Genomic DNA, 18,679 nt, shown 5'->3' with positions numbered 1-18,679 from the left:
AATGAAAAATTCGAAATAAACAGTCACTAGAATTAAAATTTTTTAATGCAACAAACCTTTTCAACTTCAGTGTAGTGGTTGCCGAGAAAAACAAATTGTCCTTCTACATGTAATTAGATTGGGTACACGAGCTAAAGCTCCCTTTTAAGGATGAGGCCGAGCTGCAACCTGAGCCCCCCCCGAACGAAATTTCTGGCTACGCCACTGGTGGACACCACTTGCACAAACAAATAAAATGCAGAATTGACTAATTAACAAGAATTATCTAATTAACGTTGTGGCTAATTATCGTATGACGCACATTGCAATTTACAAATTCTAGCCGTGGAGTTCGCAAGGCGGATCCACTTGGAACAAATTTTCATGAAGACATGAGCTTCGAGATAGTATAAATTCCAGAACATTGCGGAGAAATTCATTGGAGTTCCAATTACTTGTGTGCTTCAGTGCATGGAACAACGTTTTGCTAACAAATTAACTGGAACGCCAATGCATTTCTCCGCGAAGTTCGGGAATTTATACGATCTCGAAGCTGATGTCATCTCGAAAACTCGTTGCCAATGAATCTGCCTTTCGAACTCCGCGGCTATAATTTGTAAATTGCAATATGGGCCATAATAAAATTAGGTAAAAACTTAATTAGGGAATTTTTATTATTTAGTCAATTTTGCATCTCAATTTTTTTGTGCAAGTATTGTCCGTTGCTTCGAGTAGACCAGCTCATGAACTAGAATTGTTATATAAGCCGCAGGCAACCTTCGCCTGTGGTTCTCTGCGGACCAAGCGTATCACGTTTTCTTCAATATTCCGTCGGTAGTCACATTAGGTGCCCAAAGTAGGCATTCGATTATTGGCAACATGCTTTCCTTGCGTTTTTTTTAAATTTCCGTGCCCCTGCACCACACGCACACACAAAAAAGGCATTGTTGCGGCGCAGCAAATTGTCGCATAGTGAAAGTTCAATTTGATTACTTCTTCTTTTGCGGAAAGTAATGGGCCACAGGTTGCGTTAATTGCCAAATACTCTTATTATATTATTGCGATAGAAATTTTATGGACACGCTAGGAGCATTCCTGCCGTCATGGTCGCCCTCATTTCCTGTATAAAGTCCAAGGACAATAACTTCGCGACCACACGCAGCATGCTGTATGTGCAAGTGAAAGCGTAGGCGGTGGGCGGGGGTGGCTGGGGAGAGCCGACGATGGTGGCTCAGTCTTGTGTGCGCAAGGGAGAAAAGCGGGGAGGAAGTGCGCCGCCTCCTGTCGCGCGCGATACATCAGGGGGAGTGGAGCGAGGAGGGGGGCTGTGACCTGCGAATCCGGTGTTGCGTAAGATGTTTATTTGCCTTGTTTGATGCATTATATGCAGTGACTTTTTCTTAGATACCTAGATTTATTGGAGACCTATACGCATATTTAAATATCTTGTTGCGAGGTTTTCTGTATATGTGCAGTGAACGTTGTTTCCAATGACACTTTTTTACCCTTTATCAAGCTGTATCTTCGCATTTGTATACTTTGCATATTCGTATTTCTTGTGCACGAGGGTGAGCCAAATGAAAGTGAGCCAACCCAACACGTGCAGTAATGGTTCGGTTCATTACGTGCGAGGCTCGTGCGTGGCACGCAGTCAGCTGTCATTTACAAAAGTGACACGCAGGCGCGAGGATAAAAGTTCTTTAAAGGTCTCCTCACCAGTCTGGCCATTTTGATCTGACAAGCGCGTATCATAAAATGCGCGCTAACGATCGCGTCTCCAAAGTATTACATCACTACACGCCGCGGAAAGATCTGAAATTTCAAACCGAACGCCGTTTTTCCTTCTCGTCGCGGCCGCTCTAGGCCGGAGGATGACGTACTCGTTTACCTGCGCCTACGTATGGGCGTCCGCACTGTGACGTCGCTCGTGGTGACACGTGACTTCGAGAATTATTCAAGACAACATCTCTTATTTGTGCAATCTGTTGCTAGAATCTACGAATTGAAGATTAGATAAATAATAAAACACACAAACGGAACGTCTGCATGTTTTTTTTTCTCTTTTACTTCGCATCGAAGCAAGAGAGATGTACTTCCGCTTCGTCTGCTTTTTCCCACAGTCGTGCGGTCACGTGCACAGGTACCAAAACAATGCCATTTTCTACCGTGTTCCAGCGCGTGATCATGCTGTTCGATCCGCTTGTTCTGCCTCAGTATTCGCGTAGTGCTGAATTATACCGCTAGTTATGTGTCCTTGTGCACAGCGCGCAAAATTGTGCGCTGCGGAAAACGATAACAGCTCGCGCGCACGCCGCCAGTGAAAGTGCGCGGGGCCGAAGAAGAAAGCGAGGAGAAAAAAAAAGTGAAGGTGGGGCCCATAACGTATCTGTCACGCGATCTTCATGGTCCGGAATGGGGAACGCAGGGAAGGAATTTGACTTACGGAGGCTTGACGGGGCGAGTGGAGAGAGAGTTTCACTATGCAGTGGAGCTCGCCTTCTGAAATCATTTGTTCGCGACACTGAAATATTTTTATCTCGGCTATTAGTGAGCCGACTTGAAAAAATTTTGCGGCAACACACTCCCTGCAGGGCACGTAACAACTTCCAGTGTATAACCAACGTTTGCTATGCGGCTTGGTGAGGGGACGTTTGAGGCCCTCGTACACTGGCTTGAACTCGGTTTCGTGGCATAATTGACACTCCAAAATTTAACAGCGTGGTATCGTGAGGTTTTTGGCAGCTGAAGATGTTTCCCAAAAAGAAATCGGTCGCCTTATGGCTGCCGTGTACGTGGAACATTGCATTTAATTGGCCACTGTGAAGGGCTGGAGAAAACTGTTCAAAGGACGTGAATGTTGCAAAGACGATTCAAGACTGTGGCAAAGCCACCGTGCAATCACCCCACACAATTGCAAAGGCTGATTAGACGAGGACGGAGGATAAGAATCGATGAATTGGCAGGGCGTGTGAACATCAGTCACGGCTCGGGTCACACCATAATTCATGAACACCTCGATTATCGGATCTTGTGTGCGCAATGCATACCCAAGATATTGAACCACCACCAGAAGACAGAGAGGTTCGGCGCTGCCTTGATTCATCTAAACCGGTATCACAATGAGGATGACAACTTATTGGCTGCAATTGGGACCGGGGACGAATCATTGTGCCACTACTATGAGCCTGAAACACGACGTCAGATCTTAGAGTGGAAACGTCTGAATTCACCAACCCCAAGGAAAGCAAGGGTCGTCATTCCCGCCGGAAAGGTGTTGTTGACTTTTTTGTTGTTGTTGTTGTTGTCAGCGGTCATTTGCTAAACCTGGAGAGGCTATGAATTGTTTCTGATCTTGTAAAACGTTCGAGTTGCTGCGTGTCCGAATCAAGAACAAACGACGTCGAAAATTGAGGAATGGGTTCATCTTGCTCCACGAAAATGCCCGTCCCCGCGACGCTGATGTGGTTAACACAAAACTGGCCAAGTTCAAGTGGGAAACGCTGCAACATCCGCCATACAGCCCAGACCTGTTGCCTTGTGACTTTCATATTTTGGAGCATTCGAAAAAAACAGCTCAAGGGAATCAGATTCGTGGCGGACGATGACGTTAAAGAGTCAGTTACAGACTTTTTGAAGCAGCAATCCAAGGAGTTTTGTGAGACGGGAATCATCTTACTCGTTAATCAGTGCGACAAATGTCTAAATGCTCATGGATACTACTTTTAAATAAAGTACGCCGTTAGTCATATATTCACATTGAATCACTTTCATTTGACACGCCCTCGCATATTTTGCAGAACTCGGCTGCATTCTATATGTGCTCTCTGATGCGACGTTAATTTCGGTGCAATTACTTACAATACACGACCGATGACAAGCAGCTCCTCCGCAATACATTCTAACAAAGGACATCGTCATTGAGATTTTCCCCTGGTGGTTGCATATGTACAAAGATGTAAACAAGGTTCTTGAAAGACACAGAGAGAAAGATGCAAATGAGAGAAAGGCAGAGAGATTAACAAAGTTTCATTAAAGTTCAATTCCTTAAACTGCGGTTAATAATACATCTAAAGTGAACAGCAGTGATATATCATACGCCACCCTGATATATACCGCTAATTATCTTGTCAATGTTACATTAGAAACACCCTTCAAAGGTTAGTGGCAAACTCACATAAGACTAAAATCATGCATAAAATTTTGAAACCGGCATGCACTGCTTTGCCGGTTTCAAGCTGATATAATTCTAAAGTTCGTGTGATATTTTCTCTTGGTAATAAATAGACAGAAGACATGGGAGCACTGATATAATTTATGTCGAGCACAATTTTTGAGACATACGAGTATATTCTTCTATGAAGAATATGCATATTTTACATGTTTTGGCAATGCGTAGCGTTCAAGAATTCGTTTGCCGTATCTTTTGCAATGGCAATGCAGTTATTAATAATGCATTTGATCCCTCGACAAATTCTATAAGTAGGAGGCCAAGCCGCTGTGTGAGCCTTCCCTCCCCCCCCCCCCCCCCCCCCCCGCCGTCCCTAACGAAATTTCTGGCTACGCCAATGGGTGCGGCGTATTCTCGCAGTGGTTATGCCTATGCCATGCAGATTATTGTGTTTCTGTCTCGCCCTCGTCAGGTGAGGTTAACATTAGGTTGCGTTAACATTAGGTTAGGTTAGGGCCCCTAAACAACAACCTCCGACATTTTTTTTTACACATTTCAAACAACGCGCGCATAGCGTAGAGAATGCAGTGACCACCATCTCTGGCTAATGTGGCTGCGCTGTACGTCGCGGGAACGCCAACAATTTCAAAAGCAATCCCGTGGTCGTCCTTTCCTGGCCTTTCCGGTGCCTCCTTGGCACCTTGTGACGTCACCACAGTGCTCCGGGTGACGTCACCGGTGTAAAAGCAGTCCACTGGTCGATCGTCGAGGAACACCAGCGCCGACATGACAATTGATCTAACTGTGTATTTCCGAGAGTGGAGGGAGGCACAAGACCCTTCTGAGCCACTGACCTTCATTTTTTCTCTTTAATGAAGCCTTCATTTAGCTGGCATCACGCGGAGGGCGACTAGGGGCCGACAATGGACGAGCGTTTGATCTGGCATGCTGACGCGACCTGCAACTTTCGCTGCGCTGCGTAGAGTTGGTGAGCGTACGTGGCAAAAGGCGTATAGCGAGAAACAGGAGGTGGCTGGCGTTTTCCTTTTATCTAACGCCTGTAACTGCTTTACCGCGCCATTTCAATACACTTTTTGCGGATGCATATCTTCCTATAGACTAGCACACATCTGCCGCTGTGCAACTAATTTTGTAGCTCAGGATGGTTTAGCGGCCCCGTAATAAGTGGGTATGGTATGTGAATAGGTCACACTGGTTTTAGCATTCTCTTGAGCAAGCTACTGCCTACGTTAGTCAGAAATATTGCGTACAAAGTGGGGATGATTTTAACATATTGCGTAGTTATCTACCGAACTTCAGATAGAGTATGAAATTTCAATGTACCTTTCCTGAGTAGTTATTGTCAGGATGACAACATAAATTGGAAGGTAGATTCTATATAACACACTCTTCAAACGAGAGCTTCTAAAAATTTGGTCTGTACAGGCATCATTTGAAAATAGAAAAAAAAATAGAAAATCAGAAATAGAAAATAGAAATATCAAATAGATATAGAAAAAAATAGACCAAATAGAAATAGATCAAATAAAAAAAACGCAAAAATTGCATTTTGCGAAAGAAAAAACGCACTTTTAAGTACGCGTAGCTGTTCACCACAAGAGTTAGAACGTTCTAACAGAATGAATTTTATTCATATTTGTTTCCCTCATCCCAAAGCTTTTCGTAAGGACTACTTTCTTGGCCACAAATTTCTCCCTGTGACACAGCAGGACTCCCGCTCTGGAAGCCCTCTCCTCAGCAAAACAGGCGGGAGATCTCGCACAATGCGCGTCGCTCGATGCCAAGTGAACACAGAACAGCAGTCTGTGGTACATTTCAGTCATTGTGTTTTACGCATGCGGTTTCGGCATATTGGGACACAACGTGGGAAATTTACCGCACGACATTGTTTCCACAATAAATCACAACACAGTTGTAATGAAAGCTGAATATTCTTTTTACCACCCATTAATAATTACGTGCTAGTGCAGGTTGCAATGGACATCAATAAAGCTTTTTCATCGATCCATATCCATTCATTAATAATGTATTCGAATTCCAGTGTTTAATGTTTTCTATTATAATTTTTTTTCTAGGTAAACTATTATGCTCATTGTATGTCGGTCTGTATCATTAGTGTTGCCGTTAACGACTGCACGTTTTGTTTACGGGTAGCTCCCCGATGTAATGTCCATCGGGGGCGTCACCAGTCATCGGAGCAGCCAAACAACACCCGCCCCTCTCCCTCCATCAACGACCCGCAGCCCAGCAGGCTGAAGCAAAGGCAGTAGTCTCCTGGCGCGGCCAAGCGAAAGACAGAATGGTTACGTACGGTAAAATCCTCACGCATTACGGTATGGCAAGAATGAAGTACCCAGCTCCCGACGAGTCACTCGATAAGCAGCAGTCGACAACATGGCGATCATTACGGTAAGGCACATTCCCCACACCCTCGCACTACAGTCGCATCGATCCAGAAGTTTGCGCGCCACAATGTAAAGCGCGTGGGGTGGATCGCGCCGACCTCGACCACATGATCTGCGCATGTCCCGCAGCGACACACATCATTAAACACAACGCAAGCTCTACATTTAAAATAATCACCACGCCCGAGCAGCGGGAAGCTGTGATGCTCAACGTACGCCCGGAGTACCTACTCTGGGCAAGTCGGTTGGGCGCCGCCGCTGCAAAGACTCAAGGTCTGGTCGCCACCAGAGAAAGAAGGCTCCGGTGGGGCTAGTCTCCCGGCATTCCGCCTCCCTCGACCCCAGCAAGGAGATTTCATAAAGATTTCTCTCCCTCCCTCTCTTTAAGGTGTGCGAATAAATAAAAAAGTAAATGTGAACATACACGTTTTACATTTCGGCAAACTTCCAACAAAGGAGTCACGTGGACGCAATCCACTAAGGCAGCCAACTGGCTATAAAAATTTGGGGCGACAGCTAACACTTCATAAAGGGAAAACATTTTGCATATAAAGTGTCATTATTCAGCAAAACGTGCAAATATACGGATCAGGACAGCTAAGGCGACACGAAAACACCAATAGCGTTCCTTCTTAAAATACATCAGACCGGTTAATACGATTCTCGGTTCATTCGATCCCGGCAGGCGTCTATGCATTTTTATGGGTCCAAATTTTCGTAGTTTGATCCTAAATTTGGCTTTGAGCAGATAATTCGAACTTGACCTATAAGAGTGCGCACGCTTGAACCCTATGGTGACCCCAAATGCGATCCCTTTAGTGACAGCATCTGTCTCGGTGGAGCTCAGGGAACAGTGAATGCACAGAACACGCGTCATCTCTCGTCGAATACGCCTATTTTCGACCCACCCTAGGAAGACTTTCGAGCAACTGGAGCTCACGATTTCAACTTACGGCATTTAACCCTAACGCCGGCCTTCTGTTATTACTGAAGAAAATTGGGCCGGAAATTGCCTGTGCGGTGCAATAGGCCACATGCGAACATCGCCTTAGCAGCGTTTGTATCCTTTAGCGCACAATAATGCTGTACCACTGCGAAGCTTGGTTTAAACTATTGTGTGGCGTAGCTGACTTTGGAAAACCGCAATTTTTTTTCGCTAAAATATCGGGTGCGCGTTGGACTTCTACTTTGCTTAGGAGCTTTAATATCACTTCTACATTAGTCTTTCTGCTTTGGACACGTAAAAAGTTTGATTCTTGGGCGTATTAGAATCAGGCAAACACTGTCATTTGAATGAGTGGTGTGGTGGCGTTTTTTTCAGCATATTTTTTAATTCTGCCCACCGGATAATTCGATCAGTTTCGTCGGTCCCGGCCGGGTCGAATTAACGGAACTGCATGTGCTAATAGACTTGAATGAAAAATCGGTAGCTGCCTTGTCACTTCTTCTGCATGAATGTGTTTCCTTGCACAGCTTAGCCCAGTGTATACTGCCCTTCTACAATACAAAAGAAAGCCAATCTTACCCTGGGAAGAGGCTTGGTAAGCCACAAAATACGCAAGAGGGAAACACGTTTGGCGATGCCGCTTCGAGGTCCCTGCAGAAGATAGGTCTGTGATGTAGCAGATTTCGATGGCGTCTGCTCATGCTTAATTGTTTATCAGTCAAGTTGGATTACATCGAATTCTAAAGGAGCCAAACCCTAAAACAGGGTGTCTACCAAGTTGACATTTCCAAATTCCCTGAGTTTTCCAGGTTTTCCTTGACTGCCTTTGCAAAATAGCCTGAGTGACACAGAACATTGTTTTACGTCAAGACAGGCTGACACTACATGATGTCACTCTCTAGTAAGCATGCTAAAAAACAACAATCCAGCTTGTAAGGTAAGGAGTATCATTTATTTATTTTTTAAAATATGAAGCATGGTTAGTAAAATCCACACCGAATAAAATATATCTGAAAAGAAATGGTAAAACTCATTGCAAATCGAGTGGAGCATTCTCAAATACGAAGAAAAGGGAGATGCATACTTAAACAAATGTTTTCGATTATCCACTTCAGTCACGAATTGTGATCGACTGCCGATACATAGGTGTGAAACATAAGTGGTGCTTGAGACTCCACTGAAAGCAAATAAAGGGGATAGAATGGCTCTTTGAGCATTTTCTGATTAGTCACTATAACTACAGAGTAACTAGTTATGCTACGTCTCTTCATAAAAAGAATTAAATCCGCCGCTTGAATTACCTGCACAATTTATTCTTTAGCCTCAAGCATTTGAAGAAAGAAAATATATATATATATTTCAAGCTTGCTACCGACATGCTCAACATCAAGCGTCACATAAAACATGGTAGTGCCCTCACCAAAGCGATACTCCGTAATGGTCAATATGACCGGGAAGCAAAATGGAAGTAATTTAGGTTATCAGAATGTTCAATTTGCCGTAAGCCTAATGTTTATGCTCTATTCCTTGCTACCACTGCACAGAAATGGCAAACATAGCTCGCGTGTACAAATGTGGACGCCGTGACTGAAGGTAATATGAGCTATTTTTATCAATTTATAGCAAGCTCATTGATGTGAGCCGCGAACTTTGTTATAAATGATATTCTCAACAGCTGGTGTGTCAACCTCAACTGACCTGACATACTCTCTGGCGGCGCTCAACATCTGAGTGTTGTGTTTCACTGCTTTAAAGAGTTTATTTCGGTTTGCATAAGGGACACCTGCATTCTGGCGTCAGCCAACAACTTGTTTTTTAGCTAAAGCTCCTTGAAAGATACGGTGGCAGGCTTACTTTCCCGTTCATTCTTCAATGCATAAATCCTTTCTGTTCTCGTCCTTCTTCCACCACACATCCTCCTCATGGACCATTTGAAGCATCCTCTTCGTCAGCTGTACAGTCAACGGCCGATTTTTCTCACTCTCTAAGGGCCGCGAAAACGTCCGCAAAATCAGGCAGAAATAAATGCATGTCTTTTACTGCCATTAAAGGCTCAAATCACCACAGGCCAATCCGAAATGTCCTACCAGCACACTTATTAGGCATATCGGTGCTCGGACGGCGACAGGAGATGGCAGATGGACGCGCGTATAATTAAGGAATAGATACTGTGTCCGGTGGCAGTTGCCCCTTCCCACGCTTGTTGTGGTTCGCCGCTCGACATTATTGTACTGAGGCGGAGCTGACTTTTGAGAACCAGCATTATGCAACGCGCCGTGCTTTCCGAGCTTCGAAGCCAATCGCAAGGACCACAAAGACGGAATCGGTGCCATTGCTTACAGCGGCGAATTCTTTCAATGAAAAACACGGCACGGAAGGGCAAGAAGCTTAATAGTGAACGTTGAAGCAGCTAGGCTTAGCGTTTACCACGGCGGTGACGAAATCAAAACGGCGGCAGTGGCGTCTTTGATTAATGCCGTTTCGGACCTTTAGTAACGGCAAGAAGTCAAGAAAATCTGAGGCGAAGGGCTCTTGTGTCCGAAATTTCAGACGTTCTTAGACATTGACTCTTGGGGTACGTGATGGTGCCGCGGAGCCGTCGGGCGTCCGGAAAGTCGGCCATTGACTGTACACTGGCAACTCCTCCAGCCGACGACTCGGCGTCAAAAGACGATTCGTTACGATCCCTCTGTGTTACGCTAGCCAGCATTACTGCGACTTTCATTCTCTTTCAATAAAATTACAGCTAATTTTCCCTGATAGAAGCGCCAATTCCCTGAGTTTTACCTGAGTATATTTAGACTATTCAATATTCCTGAGAATTCCCGGTTTTCCCAGTTGGTAGACATCTTGCTGAAATAAACGAGTTTCGAGAATATTTACGGGGCCACAACGCTCGAAATATGAAAAAAAAAAAAATTCAGGTCCGTGGCATCACACTGGCCTGCCGGCGCTGAGGATTTAACACAATATTAGGAAATGGAAAGTCATTTACTTTTCTAATAATAAAGCAATTGCCACTAAATCAACGAACATAAAAGGCTAAAGGTATACTTTATTAGTGTAAACAAAGTTAGCATAGCTCTTTACTTTCCCTTCAGACGCGACCTTCTTCCACCAAATGAACGTGTAATGGCCAAGTAACATTTTACCTCTCCTGGCTGAGCTCCCTGTAATGTGTGCGTAGGGTAGTTATGCAAAGGGTTGCACATTGAAGGGTGCGAGAGAGGGAGGGGAAGTGGGAGTGGCCCACCTGTCGCTCCTTCTCGGCACTTTCACCACCTCTTGTTAGCTCTATACTCTGTAGGCATACAATGAAGGCATATAAATTGTAATATACAAAGCCTCAAGAACGTCTGAATCCGCAAGCACGAAGATCAGACAAATCCATGAACTCCCCATCATTCCCAGGGTAGGACAACGACTGCAGCTCCAGAGTTCCTTCGAGTGTATTGTAGGAAACCCTATGTTGGTCCCAACTCCATGGTAGCTCCCGTCTCTACGGCTAGAGTGCAGTGTTATCAGGTAGGACAAGGCGGCGTAGCCCGAAGCTGGAGAAATTGTAGCCCAGATGTAGCCAAACGCAAAAAAAGAGCAAAAAAAATTGCAGCCAAATATAGACATTTTTATTTGCAGTTTTATTAGTATATGCATTTTCGCATGCGACTCCGGCAATACCTTTCTGCGCAACCCGCCGTACGTCCCTGATGCCGTGACGCTCAACCGTTGAGATAAACAGCTTCAACATGCTTGCACAAAGAACACTTTTTGGTTGGCCCAGGAAACTCAAGTTCTGGCGAATCGCTGCAGAAGGCGAACCTATCGAAATGAATCTCGAATGTAAGCACGAAGAAAAAACCTTGGAGGAAGCTTCGCCTTTAAGAGTGGAACGCGATAGCATTAAGGGATCCCGGACTACATCTTAGTCTTACCGGCGACTGCAGCTTATGTACCCGTGTTGTTTGTCTGCGAACGCTGGCGGCTCGCTATGCACGAAAGTGAGCTTTCTGCTTCTTTTTTATTTTTTGTCTTTTCCCCGCACGGCGGGCGCCACCGCTGCCGCGCATGCGAGCGCTATCCGGATGGCGCAACAAGGAATTGAGCGCGGCGTTCCCACTAATGCCGAATTCGGCGATTTGCACTGCTTCACACTGGGGCGCCCCACTGCGCCGTTTCGTCCAGCCATCCTCGCCCCAGGGCAGCCTGGTGCGTGCCGGTGCGATCTGCCGAATTCGCCGCAAGCCAGACCTCAAACGGCAGCTGGAAAATGGCTTTGTGTTTGAATTTCCACGCAACAGAAATATGTTTCCTTATATATTCAATAACAATCCGACGCTGTTATGTCAGTGGGTTGTGTGTAAGGCCAACACCTATGCCCCAGGCGGAATGATGATGAAGAAGCAACATTTACAGGGCCCGAAATAAACAGGTGGTGCACGCAGGCACCAGACGGGGTGGTTCCCTAGTTACGGGACCCATATGTTCCCAGCAGCTCCTGGCCCCTGTCCGTCAGTGCGACCTGAATCGGTAGGGCGGGGATGGATAACAAGGTCTCCCATCGGTCAAGGGGTTGGGGATTGAGGGTGTTGGTGGGAAGGTTAGGAGGGGGTGTCTTGAGTTCTATGCAATCTGCCAAGACGTGGGGCAGGGTGCCCTTTTCTCTTCTGCAAAAAGAAGAGAGCATATCGTATTCCGTAGGATACATGCAGTTCATCAGCACGGGATGCGCAAGTGATCCCGCCTGCGCTCGACGCAGGATCGTCTGTTGTTGCCTGATGAGTTTGGGTTGCGGTTCTGGCAGTCTGCACCTTTGCTCTCGGTACATCCGGGTAATTTGGCAGACGGAAGGCCTGCGTGGTTCGGGATCATTTTTTCTTATACGCACTGGGACGCCGACGCCGGATTTCCTACAACGGATTTTCTGTCGAGCCCTTAGCGCTACCGCGTTAAAATTCGTCTCGCAGGTGAAGGAAAATGGCAGTAAATCCTGCCGCGCGAAACGAGGAGCAAGTCGAAAGCGGTACCTGGCGCGATACTTCACCCAGAAGCGGTGGCCATGAACTCACTAGAGCGTGTCATCGATCCGCGCTTTCCTTCTCTCATGCCGGCGCCATGATTTCCCGACCTTGTTTTAGTTCTCTCACTTTTTGCGCATAGCCATGTTAGCACAGTGTACTGTGAAACAGCCTCTACTCCCAGGCTCTTTCTGATGCCCGGCGATCGGGTATCTGATGATTGAAACTGATGAGGCGAAGACGAGACGATGTTGCTGGTGCAGATGGTAGCACGGTGGAGCGCGGCGTAACTTTAAGTGCATCAAAGATCAAAGCCATCGGCTCGGACAGCGTTGCACTGGGGGGAGTGGGGGCATTTCGCGCGCACGCACACAAGCACAGCCCCGCTGCCGGCTCAGCCATCTAAAACATGGCCTTCGAAATTTGTTTCTACTCAGTGAGGGCTGCCTCTAAAGCGTGGGTTAGGGCGCCCACGTACAGCCCAAACAAAGCCAAGGTTCAGATTTTCAGTAGCCCAAATATAGCCACATAGCCAACTCGCCCAAGTAGAGGGCAAAATTTTTTTGTTCTGTAGCCCAGTTTGGCCATATATAGCAAAACCTAGGAACACTGCTGGAGTGTTATGTCACTGAGTGCTGTGAACACTGCTAAAGTGACATGTCACTTTTAGTTGTTAAAGCGGCGGCCGTAATAGCCTCAGTGAAGCGACTGCAGTGAACAGCCATTCCGCGGCGCTGCGTTGCCATTCCCATAATGGACATTGGATTGGATTGGAGACAACTTTATTTATGCCTGCAGTTGGGCAGCGCCACTTGCGACTGCTCACCGTATGAACTCCCTCGTGCGTGCGACCCTCTATAGGATGTATTCGCTTATAAGCTTTCGCCTCACTGTCAACACTCGCGGAAAAAAGTGCAAGATGTAATAACTCGCTCGATGTCCGGTTGTCATAAGAAATTTATAGCATTCAAATCCAAAAACAGATACTTCAGGAAAGAAAATGCGTGTTAATTTATTTGTGGTATTTTAACGTATTCGATTGAGGGAAAGTGTCGGTGCAAAAATGCGCCGCATGTTTACTGTTCGCGTTCGACGGAGGGTAGAACAATAATGCCGGAAAGAAGAGGCACGCCACGGCCGCACCAGAGAAAGGCGTGGCATGCGGCTCACGGCAAGTGTCCAGATAGAAAGCGGGACAATCACGGTATTGCTAAACGAGCTAATACGTTGACAACAATACGCGGCGCTGGCGCGTTTCGTTGCGAAGCCTCCTATGCTTGAAACGTGGAATCAGGGTGCGCCAATGTTGTTATAGGAGGCCATTTCACGACTTTTTTTTTTTTTTGCTTGCTGTTTCCCCGCGTTTCATGCAATCTGCGTCACGGGGGAAACTCGGGTAAAACTCTTGGGAACGAGAAACTCGGCGCATCCTGCATAATACTCCTGTTCGGGGCATTTAATTAAAACACTTCGCCCCCATTAGCAAAAGCGCCAACTCTACTTTTGTAATCCTCGCCAATGGCTTCGAAGCTCGGAAAGCACGACACGTTGCATAATGTTTGTTCCCGAAAGTCGTCTTTGGCTTAATACACAAATGTAAGGCGGTGAAGCCTACACAAAGTAATGCAGTGAAGCATATCAAGAGCGGGAAGAGGCAATTGTCACGACTCGACAAAGCCATCGATCACTGTCGGACCCTGGACCCTCGACAAGTAGCAATGGGACAAGATCTGCGACTCGATCAAGGGGCAGATGTGTAACGGCAAGTCCTGGGACATGTTCCAACGCTTCCCTACCGAAGGCAGCACCGGATCCAATCAGAGACACGTGCGCCAGAGCCTTGCACGAAGCTACCAGATCTTGTTCCAGTGACGAGCTGGTTGCCAAGCTGATAGAGAAGTACCTGCCCCTAAAGCACGGGGACGAGGAATTCCGGTTTCCTGACTACCTCGGCTCGGCCCGTGCGGTATTGGAAGAAGACGTCACCGTGGGGGAAATTAGAAGAGCCATTTTTGCGCTCAACGGCAATTCTGTGCCGGGTGCCGACAGCTTCACCAACAAGATACTGCGGAACCTTGGCAACCGTTCAATCCAGTACCTCACCGAGAAGATCAACGGACGTGGAAAAACAGCAGCATCCCAGAGCAATGGAAGACCGCCAACATCGTCCTGATCCCGAAACCCGGTGAGGCTCCAAACTTGGACAATCTCCGACCTATCTCTCTCACGTCCTGCGCCCGAAAGGTGGAGGAGTACGTCGCCCTCAACAGACTAAGCAGGTATCTCGAAGACAAACACGTCTATACGAACAACATGATTGGCTTCCGTGGCACCTGCTCGTCGCAGGACACCATGAGGATGATCAAACGTCAAATCACCGATGACAATACCAAGGACACCAGGGTGCTGCTCGGACTCGACCTCGAGAACGCGTTTGACAACGTTCTCCACGAATACATCCTGGTCTCCGTCGCGGACCTCGAGCTGGGGCCTAGACTGTATAACTACGTCCGTTTGTTCCTGACGAGGAGGAAAGCGAAGCTGCGGATCGGCGACTTTGTCTCCGACGAGGTGCTCCTAGGCCCACGGGTCACGCCGCAAAGCTCAGTCATTTTGCACACTGTCTTCAACATCCGCATGGTGGGCCTCTCGAGGAACCTGGCCCAAGATCAAGATATCAAACACACCATCTACGCCGACGATATCACGATCTGGTGCACCTGTGGTAACGAAGGGCAGGTGGAAAGCGCCATGCAAGTGGCCGTTGACGTCACGGAGCAGTACCAGCTACCCATCGATCTCAGGTGCTCCCCGACCAAATTCGAGCTCTCATTAGAAAATTCGTCAAGAGGTCCCTAGGGCATACCGAAGAGCTCCTCCGGCTCGGCACACACGACACCACGAAGGAGATAGCCGAGGCTCAGGAACGGGCCTGCCTAACTCGGCTGTCCACCACGCCGGCCTACAAGACACTATGTGTATCTTGTTTGCGGTGAGCTTCTAGCATTGTTATTGGGCGTAATACGCATTTTGTTTAGTGCTGTAAAGCGTCTCAAAGCTCATCTGTCATTTGAATGCTCATAAAATTTGTCATCACTTCTCTTGTGCCTGATGGCGCAACTTGTTCAAGCACATTTGTAATTTTATGTCTGTCTTGCTCCCCGGCGGATATTTTGTTGGTAACAACATTATTTATAGTCCTGCAGAGCTTTCCCCTACAGTGCCTTAAATATACCACGTGGGGAAGTCGAGGTGTTGTATCGCTGTCGCCTCGCGGGCCTGCTGGACGGCCCAAAGTTGGTCGACGAGTCGAGAGAGAGAGAGACATTTATTTACAGAAGGGCAGAGGTCGGCCTGAGCAGTAACTTGCTCTGGCCTGCTACTCTACACTGGGGAATAGGGACGGGGAGAAAAAGGGGTCATTAATAATGATGATATAAGGAAGAGATGCGTATATACAAATTCGGAGAGTTGTGGCATCTCTAGAGCTGTGCGTCCAGCCAGGTCACCGAGTCGGCGGCTGCGCAAGAGAGCGGCCCGCCACGGCGGAAGGGTTCCGGAGTTATCACCGTGCGGGTTTTTGTTACAGTGCCAGAGCATGTGAGTTAAAGTGGCTATATCAGTGTGGCAGACCTTGCGTACATTTGTCGGGTATATACCTGGGCAGAGCCTGTGGTATTGTGTTGGGTTAGGGTACATGAGCGTCTGCAGTTGTCTGAAGGCCGCCGCCTGCGCCCTGACCAGCTTGTCGCTGGGCGGAGGGAAGGTTCGGTGGATATATTTGTTTTATTTAATTGTTTACAATACTAGGTTCCTTGCAAAGTCAAAAAAAAAGAGGTTAGGTTTGCAACATACTGTGCACGGTATGCCGTCCGCGGTATTAAGGCAAGCCTAATTTAATTGGTCGTTGTTGACATTGTCTTGCTTCACTGTTCAGCAGCACTTACTGATTGCACAGCAATAACAAGCTTCGCCAATTGGCTACAGATTACTCCAAGTGTTCCAAAAAGGCAAAATTTTGCCCTCCAGAACTGCTCCAAAGTGCAGGTTTGGCTTCTCCTAAACTGCGCTACAACGTCATTTTTCTTACTCCGAAAAATTGCTCCAAATCGTAAACTGCCGGGACCACCAGTGATGGTGGCTTTCAAAAGGACAGCTTGCATGGTGGGCTAGTTGCTAGGGCCCTACACAGTAGCGCGGAAGGACGGCGACGTACTCTTTATCACACTCTCGTTTGCCTGTGCCAAGGAGTATGCGGGACGGAGAGGCAGGTGCATCAACGAGCGATTACGTGAGCACTGGTGTAAAGTTGAGAAACTAGCCTTATCAGGCGACCTTGCCGCGCATTGCGCACGCTGCGGATGCAAGCCTGTTTGACTGCCCTCATTCACTGGCCGTAAACAATGACCAGCTCACCACAGAAATTGAGTACGCTGCAGACATTAGGAAAATAAATTATGATACTTGCCCGTCAGTCTCCTTGTCCGAGAAAGAAATGTTGTTGATGGCGTGGTATGGTAAACCTTTATTCTGATATTTCGGAACGCGTGTCAGCACGTAGCGGGCCGCTGTCACGTCGGTCCAGAAAGGCCGAGCCTCTCTGCCGCATCGCGGGCCCGATGGACAGCCCGTTTCTGTGCTTCAGGATCACGGCTGCTTAGGGCATCCTCCCGTTTGTACGACGTGACGCCGTCGCGTAACGCGGGGCATTGTCAAAGCATGAGTTCTAAGTTACCTACGTCTTCAATTCTACGTCTTACTTACGTCTTCAATTCGAAAACTACTACAAGGTCATTTGTGCACAAAGGCAAAATTGCAGCAACCCTCATCGCCTTTCATCGTTCCCACGCTTTTCGCTCTTCTTTCAAGCAGAATCAAAATCCTCCTTTCGTCTTTTCTTTTTCGTGGCCTTAGCCGCTTTATCGCTTGGACAACGCTCAGCCAGCAGCATACATTTGCACCGTCATGCGATCAGAGCCCCATGCCCAGATACCTACACCAGGCATAACGCCCTGTCGCGGGTCAGTCTCGCTGCCAGCCGACCTTGGTCATCCATCGCACGCTTGAGGGCAGCACATTAACACTGCGCAAGCATAGATATTCTCCATGTATGTGCGCAAGCGCCCCATCACGTGGCATTTTTTTGATATCTCACGGGCTTTCTTTCAAACGTGGAAAAAAGGAACATGTGAGATATATCGTGTAGGAAACAATTCACTGAGAGGTTTCTCAAGGTGCTCTACAGCTTTGCGTACCACCCTTGGGGTCTGCAGCCAATACTTAAAAAGTTGATTGATTAAACATAACAGATCCTTTAGTTAAGGGGAAAATCAAGAGTAGCCTGAGTAACTCTAGGCCAGTGCCAACGTTAGGCATATGGTTCAACTTGCTTCCGGAGTGCCTTTCATTTTTAAAACCTTGGCTCAAGTTATGCAGGACAACCTGTGTAGTCGTTCTGGGGTCTAGATCCCTCACCGAACTCTATCTCTTGCGGGAAACATGAAACATTACATCGTTTTCCTTATTGATTGTCAAAGACATTCTGAATTGCAAGAACCAGCATCAGAAACACCGTTACGCCTTCTTAGATCAGACATAAATGCTCAAAATTGACTATTTTGTGGGGCCTCGACCCTTGGGCACAACGAAAGGAAGGTTGGCGATACCATCCAGGACTTCGTTGTAAGAGCAGAAAGATTTGGGCTATAGAATCAGAACAGGAGGTTTCCTTATTTCTACAAAATCGATTAGGTATTCTTTTTATTCTTTTATTCCTTCATTCTATTAAAATCATGCGCTAATATCTATCTAATATTTCGCATATACCCATTCACAAATCTTGTTACAATGATTTATAAATATTTTGCTTATTTCTATATTGCTCTACCCGGTTCTTGGCCAGTCCGCCAGAATGGAGTACATCTGTCCTGCCGGCAACTGCGCATTTCACTGCAGCCAAATATAGGCAGTTTTCTTTGACCAAAGACAAAAAGAAACTCTCATTAACAACATATGCGTACTTGATGCATACAAGTTATTCTTGGAACCGACAATGGTATTCTAACTGGCAATTCAAAGTATCATATACAAGGCTGCGTTGCCGTATTCCACCGCTTGATTTTTACTGGCACAGATGTGGTCTGGC

At 46.9% G+C, this 18,679-nt stretch overlaps 1 protein-coding gene across 1 annotated transcript in view; it reads right to left on the bottom strand.

Moving 5' to 3' along the window:
- The window catches only part of LOC129381301 (uncharacterized), a 181,023-nt gene extending 172,851 nt beyond the window's left edge, over positions 1-8,172 (bottom strand). Inside the window, exon 1 of the transcript XR_011893363.1 lies at positions 8,099-8,172. The gene's annotated coding sequence lies outside the window, so the exon portion shown is untranslated. The remainder of the gene's footprint in view (positions 1-8,098) is intronic.
- Between the last annotated feature and the right edge of the window lie 10,507 nt (positions 8,173-18,679).

The sequence above is a fragment of the Dermacentor andersoni genome, chromosome 3 (assembly GCF_023375885.2).
Source record: "Dermacentor andersoni chromosome 3, qqDerAnde1_hic_scaffold, whole genome shotgun sequence".
NCBI classification, from domain to species: domain Eukaryota; kingdom Metazoa; phylum Arthropoda; class Arachnida; order Ixodida; family Ixodidae; genus Dermacentor; species Dermacentor andersoni.
The sequence above is the reverse complement of the archived record's forward strand: the minus strand, read 5'-3'. Positions and strand labels throughout refer to the sequence as shown.